The following is an 11,879-nucleotide window of genomic DNA, read 5'->3' on the forward strand; positions in this document are numbered from 1 at the left end:
ATTTTTTAATTAAAATACATGTAATACTTAAATATCCAGCGTTTTTTCTCTTTACATAAAGTACAAGCACATAAAAGTTGGAAGTTTTATGAAACAGCCTATAGCCTTACCTGTAATTATCTCCTATTGCTCTATCTTTCACACATAGTGTCACTTGGCCAACAAATTAAAATACCTTACCTGTATACTTCAAAATTCAGAATGTTGGCTAAGTGAGAAGATACCTAAAAGTTGGAAGTCAGACCGTGCATTCGCAAGGGGAAAATTTGTCGCCATTTTTGTTTTCCCTGTATCTCAATGATTTAGAAAATTTTCTTGACCAGCGCAATGTCCCATCCTTGAATGAAGTAAATGTACTAAGTGAACGAAACCTGGAAGCCATGTACATATGTACGCATTGTATACAAACATTAGAAATGTTTCATTACCGATAGATCTACACTTAAAACTGTTTGATGCACTTGTGATGCCAATTTTATTATATGCATGTGAAACCTGGGGTTACGAAAATATTAAGAATATAGAAAATTTACACTTACAATTTTATAAACGGATTTTAAATGTTCGTATTAGTACACCAAATTATATGGTACACGGTGAATTGGGCAGGTTCCCTATAGAAATTGAAATAAAAACAAAAATGATTATGTTCTGGCATAAACTCGTAACGGGGGAAACGAAATTATCTACTACAATGTATAAATTATTGTATAAGTATCATCAGGACTCCGTATTGAGTTCTAGGTGGTTATTATATATAAGAGATATATTGAATAATACTGGGCTTAATATTTGGTCACTTCAACTATCTTGTACAGTTAATAAAAATTATCTTAAAACAATTATTAAACAAAGACTTCAAGATCAATTTATTAAAAAATGGTATCATGAAATTGACAGTTCCTTGCGAGGACAAATGTATTCTTTATTTAAGTCTCAATTCAATTTTGAACCATACCTCTTGAAACTGAATCATAACCAACGTAAATATCTGTGTAAATTTAGAACTTCTAATTTAAAATTCCCTATAGGCAGGAAGATGGAATAACATCCCTAGCGAGGAAAGGTTATGTCCTCTCTGTACAAATTGTGTTGGAGATGAGTACCACTGTCTATATGTATGTAATAATGAATCTGTTGTAGCATTACGAGAAATTTATATACCAAGATACTACTTTACTAATCATTATTCTATAACAATAGAATCTATGTATAAAATTAAATTAAATTCACAATGATTTTATTTAAAGAATTTTAAAGATTTCCTTGATATATCTAAAATCTCTGGTATAAATCTCATTAGATTTTCAATAGATTGATACAAAAATCAAGCAAAATTCTTTGAAACCTATTTCACATGGAAGTAACTTTCCCTTAAGTAATATCAAAGAAAAAATCCAAAAAGGAATGATCTTATTTCAACTTAGTGGAACACCAACTCGATTAAAAGTTTGAAATAATATAAGCCTTTAATTTGCCTGTTGAAACGCGATATTTTTCAACAAGGTCTTCAATATGTCTGTTAAGTGACCTTATATACATATATAGTACATGTAACATCTGCGTTAATTACCTACAAAGTACGATTTCCAAACTTAAACAAGAGGCCCAGAGGGCCTGTATCGCTCACCTGGTTTGAAATGCCAAGTAATGTTCTGAATACCGGTTCATTGTTTCTTTTGTAAAGGAATTTTAATATTAACCTCTAAATCCCCTATTGGGATACCCCTCCTGCCCCCAGGGGGTCAGAGCCAAAATTTATACATGTTCTGTTCCCCTTCCCCCAAGGATGATTATGGCCAAATTTGGTCACAATCCAAGCAAAACTCTAGGACAAGTAGCGATTCATAGGATTTACCTCTATTTCCCCTATTGGGACCCACCCGTCCTGCCTCCAGGGAAGAGCCAAAAATTTATACAAGTTCTGTTCCTTTTCCAAAAAGGATGTTTGTGGCCAAATTTGGTTACAATCAATGCAGAACTCTTGGACAAGTATCGATTTATAGGATTTACTATAATTCCCCTATTGGGCCCCGCCCCTCCTGCCCACGGGGGGGCCAGAGCCAAAATTTATACAAGTTCTGTTCGCCTTCCAAAAAAGATGTTTGTGGCCAAATTTGGCTACAATCCATGTAAAACTCTAGGACAAGTAGCAATTTATAGGATTTACCTCTATTTCCCCTATTAGGGCCCCCGCCCCTCCTCCTGCCCCGGGGGGTCAGAGCCAAAATTTAAACAAGTTCTGTTCCCCCTCCCCCAAGGATGTTTGTGGGCAAATTTGGCTACAATCCATGCAGAACTCTATGACTAGTAGCAATTTAAAGGAAATGTTGACGGACAGACGGACGGACGACGGACGGACAGACGACGGATGCCGCGCCATGACATAAGCTCACCGGCCCTTCGGGCCAGGTGAGCTAAAAATGTATTACTTGTATTTGACTGACCTTTTTAATTTAACAGAACATCAATATATTTTAAAAGTTGCATTAGGATACATCATTTATCATAATTATATAATTTTCCTGCTTTCTTATCCTAAGATGGTATTTCTAGATCAGCGTGAGATTACATTATAATGTAAATGTATGTCATTATAGTAAAGGAGCACCCAATAATTAAATTGTTGTTGGTTAACAGGCAGTAAAATGATATATTTTTGTGTCTGTTAGAAATAACATATAAAGTTCTTTATTTCTTATGGTTGATTTTCGGTCAAACATTATTACTAGATACAAATTGGTAGATGTACTATAATCTTTAAACAGAAAAAAAATAAGAAAACTGTTAATTTGGTATACTGAGCAGTAAAAGTTTGCAACATTTTGAGAATTACAGCATATGGACTTGAAATAATTTTGCCAGTATTGCAACATTATATTAACATCTATAATGTGCAGTGGAATGAATATGGTTAAGACCCAAAGTAACGGTCTCATTTCATTTAGTATTTTTACATAATTAAGCGACTTCTAAAATATTTTGTATCTAAAATACATATAGAGCATTAAAAACCAACGATATATGATTACCAATGTTTATAAAACATCATATATGTGTGTTTTTGTCGGCTTCAATAGATTACCAACTGAAACTATAATCAATAGGTCAAAATTTCCGACAAAATTAATTAAATTTTATGATATTGTTTTTCTCCACTAATTTTCTAACCAAATACCGGTACTTAAGGTGTACATCTATGCGATAAAAGAAATCAAAATTCAGATATGATTTGCAAAAAAATATTTCACCTGGAACCCAAAATGCATTGTTCTTAGTAATCCGCTCCTTATTAATTCTTAGCATTTACAATGTTAATGATTTTATGTATATTAAAGCATCAATTAATTAATAATTTACATTGTATAATGTAAGGAATATATTGAAGGAATTATTTTCCAAAACCCACCAATGTTACCTATGATACTGATTGAAATACTGGTAAATCTCGGGTGACTTTACAGGTGAAAATAAAGAATGTTGGCTAAGTGAGAAGACACCTACCAATGACATTGGTGAGGTGAAATGTATGGATGATATTGTAGATTTTGTGTGAATTTCCGTCAGTTAAAAGGTCAACGTTTATATCACCAACTATATATAATGATGTTTGGAGTTTCTTGGAAGGCAGTATCTAGAGAAGGTTGTAATTGGCCCAAAAAGTGTTTGAACGCATTTCGCGGGGCATAATAAAGAATGAATTCTTTTTCATTAGCTAAAATATTTTTTTAAATCTTAAAAAACACATTCAAATGGTGGACATAAGGGGTCCCCTTGACACAAACCCAGAATATTGTTAGAAATTATCATTTTAGCTCCTTTCTTCTTTTAAAAAAAGACAAAATAGATAAAAATTGCACATCAAGGAGAAATATACCTAGACCTTTAACATTGCAAATTTTGAAAGAACCCCACATTTAAAGTGAATAGTCGGGCAAAGAATGCACTCATTGGCCTTCCAAAAGATCAAAACGACATTAAAGATCTGTTTTTGTTTTGCAGTGTTGACCATTGAATTTGAAAAGCCCTGTGTAAATTAAGCATAGTAACAAAAATAAATTCTGCTAACTCTTTGAATGAAAGCGAGGCTGCGTGGAAATGTCAACACAGACAAAGGACATTTTACGATTCATATAATGTAAATTGATGTCTTCGTGTGCAGATCAATTTTGATGGAAATTTTATTTTTTCTATTTCTTAAGAAATGATACTGGATATATTAGCACTATTATTCCAGACTTAAGTTTTCCTTTGCTAGACTATTTAATTTAAAATTGATGTGGCAAATGTTTCGAAGTTAAAATAAATGTTGATTTTCATAACGCAGGTCGTCTTATTTTAATTGAAATAAGAACACAAGACTGACATTCTTTTGAATGCTGTATTAGGCTGCTGGATTGGTATTATTGGACGTGTAAAATGTTTATATCGGAGTGAAACCAAGCGAGCCACCCAACCTGAAAAATCCTGCAATGCAGGTTAGCAGGAGGTGCACCAGCACTCAATGCTTAAGATTTCAAATACTGGATTTAAGAAGGCCGCGAAAAACAAAAATATGACTGAATAAGAGAGTCTTCATTAAACACAGTCTTAAAACGAATAAACAGCCAGTGGACATCTAAGAAACATATGTAGACACTGTATTGACACTGTAACCTCCAAATGGGACATCTCTGTAAAGTTAGGTCCAATGTATGCTGGTCCTCTAGGATCCTACACCAAGTCTAGAACATTGCAACTTATATACTCAGAAATCACTCCAAATTCTACAACAGAGAAAACATCATTAGTTTCTGCACAAACTATATATAAACGAAACTGAAACTGAATATGGACAACTAAATAGACAATGCCTGTGAATAATCCCTTTGATATTTGTCAATAAAATTTTTGAAATTTGTCAATAAAATTTTTGAAATTGAACTCGAACACTTGCAACTTCCTATAAAACAAACATTCTGAAAAAAAATAAAAAAAATAAAGCACATCCATATATAGGTCAATAGCAAAATGTCGTCGATTGTATGAACCCTACAAATTCATGCGTACTACACGTGCCTACCACATACATGTACAACTACCCGGCTCAATAAATTTTGTTTCGTTTTATTTTAAATCATAATGACTTTATATATAGAACTAGATATCGCACCATACATCTTGAATTTATAGAAATCCAGAAATTTGCCATGTGTCCGAATGTCAAACAGCAAGCCATGATATGATAATTATTGAAATATCTGAAAGCTTTCAAGGATGCTCTAGTGAAACGTAATTTTTTTTTTCTGATATGACTTAACTTTTGATAGATTTAAAAAAAAAGGAATATTGGTAGTGTGCTTGATTTTGAGCTATTACAACATTGTATGAATCCGTTACTTATTTGATGCGAACTGTGGCAGTGGCATTAAAGACGAATTTCATTCTATAATGAAATATTATTATGAAAGACTTTGAAAGATTATGAAAGTTTTTAGAACTTATACAATCTGAAAACAGAAAAAGAATGAAGAATTTGAACTTGTATATACATGTATTGCACCTACCCGCTAAATTTTGAAGATGAAATGGGTTTTTTTTTGGTTTTTTTTTTTTTTACAATTTTCACAGATTCAGCGCTTCATAGAAAAAAATGCAATTCAAAAGAAAAACAAGTCACTGTTTTTAAAACCATCATGAAAATAAAGGGTCAGTGTGCTTGATTTTTTATACCGATACAAAATTTTAAGTGAAAAAAATTCAGCTATTCTTGCTAAAAATTAAAATTTTCTTTAATTTCATTAACATGTAAAAATGAAAACCAAATAGTTTTGAAACAAAATAATAAGCTTTATGGATTGTGGGACAGTACTTCGACAAAATATTTTCTAATTTAGGAAGTTTAGAATTTGTATAAAAATATTGTGGAGACAGGGCCAATTGTACAATACAAGAGAATATGTACCACTGAAATTCCTATTTCAGATACTGTTCTAGTACTGTATGGAACCTGCCTCAAAATGATCACTTATTGCACATTAAACTACCATGATACGGTCTCCCTCTAAAGAAAATTTGAAAACAAACAAAGTTGATTTCTTAAGATGGAAAGTTCATGATAAGGGAGACAACTTATGGTTTGTTTTGTGTAGATGCTTGATTATTGACAAGATGCCACAATGCAAGCTCTACAAGCACTTTAACAACATACAGCATATGACATATGCTGAACATACAGCATATGACATTTTTTTTTTTTTTGGATGCTGAACAGGGGGCATCTTTTGAAATTATTCATAAATTAAATATTTTTATTTTAAAATAAGAGTTACAACCTCCATAATTTAATTTTATGATTTTTGTTCACTATATATTGATTAAATAGTTTTATAAATCCAAGATTGAAAATATTGACGTCTAGGTGATATTTAGTGATATTTTAACTCCTTAATTGAAAATCGTTATCAATGACATAATATTATATTTCTTGCTACATCGATCTTGGTCTTCTGTTAAAATTCCCATCATGTTGATAATTCAATGATTATTGTAATACCAATTTTTCTTGGAAAAAATATTTTAGCCTAAAAAACAAAGCTATGTTCTGGCCTACAAGGCAGATGGTCATAATAGCTCAAGCCAGTATTTGTAAAAGAATAAAATTTAAAATTAACACTTATTTCCAATAAAAAAAATTCTATTTATCGATCTATTCTTTTTCAATTTACTGACTTTATTTTAGTACACTTACAATTTTGAAATTAATGGTACAATAACATGTAATAACTACAGAATATAGGAAAACGTCCTTTGGAGTGAGAATGTGAATTAGTAGTTTTAATGATAGGGTCAGTTTGTACGCGCCTCCCATGTCAGTCCAGTCTAGTCATTTGTGTCCTGTCAGTTGGGAGGTTTTTTGTCAATGTCTTGCAGAGTGAGTATAAGGATTAAAGAACTTTTCTATATTCTGTAATTGAATACTATAAAACAAGTTACTAAAAACAGGGCATGATAAGAGGTAGTTTATTTACTACAATGGCTATCTTCAAACTTTGCATAAGATGGATTATGTGGGGCATTTGGAAGATTACTCATTATAAGAGTTATTTTCAAAAATGTACTGGTTAATGCAAGAGCTAAAAATGATCCTACTGGCTATCATAGACTCAAACATAACATTTACAAAAGTGTCATTATTATTACAATCTCAAATTCTTAATTATTTGGAAAATACTACTACATGAAGTTTGATAATTGGAAAATAAAAGCAGAGAAAACAATTTAGAATTTTATCATGTGCAATATTAATGATGATTATATTATAAAACTAAACGTTCTTTTAAAATTATGGAGGTTCCCGTTTTGATGAAAAAGTAGGTTTTCATAGTCTATTCGCATAAATCTTTAAAAATAGTTTTCTTCCTTTACCAAGTGAAGAAAATTGATAATGTGCATTGAGACCTTAGATCCCCATATAAAAACTAGTGTTTTAATTTTAAAATTCAAATATAATTTTCATGGGAGTTTTACAGTGAATGATCACAGAAGAAAAATTTAGAAGTTTTTAGAATTGTCTGTGTTATAAATATTTACCACATGTTTTCTGTCAACGATAACTAATCTATTAGATTGTGAATGTATATCATTAACAAAGTTATTTATTAACCGAGTACTTATATATTCATTTGTCAGTAAAAACATAATCTGACTGAATGTAACATAAAACAGATATACTTACTACTACATGTTTGATAACAAATTAATTTGCAAAATGTTTTTCTCATTATTTCAATTTAGCATATTATGTCTTTATTTATATAAACATTATTATAATGTGATGTTGTAATCTTCAGTTTGGAGGAAATGAAGACAATTATGATTACCTGATTGGAGCTCTGTTCATCACCAATGGTCACTATCAAGGAAGGTCTGCCATAGGTTGTCACTATCCTGCTGTAAATGTAATTATTGTTAATGGACAAAAGGACGGACAAACGCTGGACCACAGATGAAAAGTATAAATCTTGTAATTATAGCAACATTCTACATAATAAGAAATAGAATCCAGGGCTCTACAATATCATTTTTTCACACTTGTCCAACCGGGCAAGTAATATAAAAATCCACTTGTCCAAACTTTAAACACTACTGGCAAGCGACCAGTTTTCGCAGAGATAAAAATGTTTGTATACTTTCATATTACTATTGAAATGAATTGTGTCAGTTGCCTTTATTATTATGATTTGTTCATTGATTATGTGCAGTTCACTTGTGACTTATAACTTAAGCTACAATAGTAAATGATCCTTTCTCGTCAGATACATCAGGTATTTTTCTTTTTCCTTCGACGCTGAAGCCATATTTTGTTAAATCCATTCTCCAATATAAACAGCATATGTTATTTCAGCGCTTACAGTAGAGCGACCCTTACATACAAACGCAACAGCGTTCCAGATTTTCTTGATCGGAACACATCTGGCTTTTACCTAATGTACCAGTAACGTACCTCCGGGTACCATTGCAGTTCAATAGGCTACTGATCTTTTTGAAGTCATATTTTATTGAAAAAACAGCATGAACAACTATTGATTTCTGAAAGACAGGCATTTTAAAGTTTTTTTGCAAATCTGAGAATTTAATTTCAGCTAAAAATCACTTGTCCAAGGGGGCAAGTGTGTATCATGATGTATTTGTCAGATTTGCACTGGAACGGACAAGTCGGACAAACGTAATTGTCGAGCCCAGGAATCATATTTTAAATGAGAACATTACAAGTGATGAGTAGAAACAAGGAGACTGACGAAAATAGAATTTACCAGAAAGGATATGTTCACCAAATCTTACTCTAATGAGCAGAAAATGATAATTCAGTTTTTACCTTAGAAGTAAAGTACACAAGATGGATATATCCTACCTGTAATTTTGGACTTTATCTGTTTACCAAATTCTTCTGGTCTCAAATATCAACCTCAAACATCAAGCTGCGGACAAACTGAAAAAAAATAAAAAAAAAAATAGTGAATTGACAATTGATTTATTGCAATTATCATATATCAATTATTGAAATGGTATTGATCCGTTTTTCAATTCATATTGAGAATATGTGACCAGAAACAAGGAATATTGATATTAATCAAGGGGGAGACAATCCAAAACAATGTAACATGAAGCGCTAGTACACACTTCATGGAATTTGCCTATGTCCAGTTGGCATTCATGGTGGCTATGAATGCCAACTGAAACTTAAAGATATTCAATACTTTGTTCAGATATTCATTATAATTTAACATCAATGACTTCTGTCGCATTATTTTGTAACTTGGACAATGTATTCGTGATTGGACCCAAAATTTGTGTCAAACATGCCCATTTTAACAAGTTTCATTTTCCCTCAATTCTCTTTGTTCATCGACATTCCTCCATTAATGTAATTTTCACATTTCCTAACTCATTCCTCCTCATTAGCATGATTTGGCCTACCTCATTTTGGTATCAATGATTCTTGTTTTTTTGTTTTCCCTTCCCTCGAGTCTTTGTTCTCCATTGTTACAGGCTAGGCTTGTCTTCTTCGCCATCCGATAACCATCTAATGTGAAGTAGATTCTTATCTTATCGAGTATTATGTGTTGTGTTGCAATTTTTGTATCTGAATTTTCTGTTTGATTTGGCACCGGAAAATGACTCATGCTAACTTACCAGCCTTGACTTGTCGACTTTGGTCACAGGTACCCCAATGCTAATCCAGGCGGGCTTTTTGTGATGACAATTTCATATTCTGATTGAAGGACAAAGGTTCTACAGCAATCGCACTGTCAAATCAATGCAGTTGTCCCAGACAGCAAAGCACTACCCTAAGTGTCCACGCGAACTATAAGTCGGAAAGGTTGCCGATAATTACGGGGACGAATTACCTATTTTCTGTCTTTCCGTCTAGAAAAGTAATCCCGCCCTATATCAGTACACTCTAGTTTATTGTTTATCCTTTTGGAGCGAGCGCCGCTTTTAGAGACAAAAACGTTGAAATAGATTGCGATTGCCATAGAACCATTCTTCAATCAAATCCTGATGGTTGTCACTATCCTGATGGATCAAAAGGTCCAGATGCTCGAGCTGTTATTTGGGTCAAATCAAAATAGTGATATCATTAGTGTGGTTACAAACATATGATATTATAAAGATCAGTCTACTTTTATAGTAAATGTTATATCAAAAATGTATTTTTTTTTCTTCGTTTTATTCTTCTTCTGAAATACTTCACTTAACCTACCTTTCCTCTTCCGAATATTCCAGACCTAAACGCCAACTTAAATATTTGATGTGTTTTGAAAATGAACATTTTTTTTGTAAAAGGAATTCTCGATTTTACCACTTATCTTCCAGTAATTTTGAAAGGAATGGATTTGGTTGGGAGTGAAGGGGGTAAGGGGGGGGGGGGGGCAAATATACACTGCAATAACACTGCAGTTTAATTTTACAATGCAAATATAACTTAATTTGAGTTTTAATAGTAAATGTACCTGAATGGAGCTCTGTTCCTCACTATTATGATCACTATCAAGGTTGTCACTATCCTGATGGTTTTCACTATCCTGTTTATTATGGTGAAAAACATATGAATAAAACAAATCAGATTTTTATAATTTAGAAAATCATTATCATTACAGTATTAACAAAACAAAAAACCGCTCGCCTCTGGAATTTGTTTTTAATTTAATCAGGTTCCTGGTAATTCACCAGATTTTATGAAATATAGAAATGCAATTAAATAACTTAACTTTTGAATTATCAAAATACAGAAATTGGCTCCATTAAATGATTGTCAATACAGATCACATAATTATAATTCAAAATCGTTGTAGAAATCAACGTCAGTGTGATGGATAACAACACATGCAACAAAACCTTAGCCTTGCTATTTCAACCCATTGGGCCTCTTGTGATTCACAAAACTCAGTGTTTTGCTCCTTTAAATGATTGTCCTTAGCCATCACAAGAATTATAAATAAAAACCAATAAATTAGTCAATCCATTGTTGTTATACCTCACTGAAACCTATCCATCCTCTCTCCAGTATCCAACACCTAATTGTAAACTCAATACGTATGTATTCTATATGTTTTGATAATGGATATTTTTCTTATAAAATACACTTACTATTCTACAACTTCTCTTCCTGTTATCCTGGATTTAGATGGGTGGGATTGGGAGTGGGGGTGGGATTGGGAGTGGGGGTGGCGGTGTTGGAAGGGCAAATGGAAAATATTTATGATAATTTAACATAACTTTTTATGAAATTTTAGTGAAAGAGGTCTGTCTAGCACAAATGGTCCCCCATCACAAATGCCTGCCATTGGTTGTCACTATCCTGAGTGTGTCACTGACTGACTATTTTGATGGTTGTCAATATTCTTAAAGTTGTCACTAACCTGATGGAGACATTCTTCCGAGATATTTACCACTTTGGATTGCCAGCAGGAGTCACCAAGCTAATACTAATAGTCAAGATCCTCACAGGTCACCAAAAGAGGTCCGTATGCTGGAGCTGCCTTAGAGGAAAATAGTGAAAACAATCAGTATGATGGAAAACATATGATATGCTGATTTAAACCAGGCAATACATTGTTTATTGTTATAATTTCTATCAAATTTGCAGTAAACATTAAAATCCTTGTCTTTGTTATGAGAAGCAATGTTAACAATACTTGTTCATGGACAAACCAACGGATGAAACAGGCACATTTCCTTTAGAACTGAAGTTTAATTTTATAATTCAAATAAAACCTTCTATGGTAGTTTTATAGTGAATATACCTTTTTTTAAATGAAGCTCTGCTTATGACTATATTACTAATGGTCGCTATCAAGGAACGTCTGTTACCAGGTGTCACTGTCTCCATGGTA

The sequence above is a fragment of the Argopecten irradians genome, chromosome 9 (genome assembly GCF_041381155.1).
Source record: "Argopecten irradians isolate NY chromosome 9, Ai_NY, whole genome shotgun sequence".
Taxonomy (NCBI): Eukaryota; Metazoa; Mollusca; class Bivalvia; order Pectinida; family Pectinidae; genus Argopecten; species Argopecten irradians.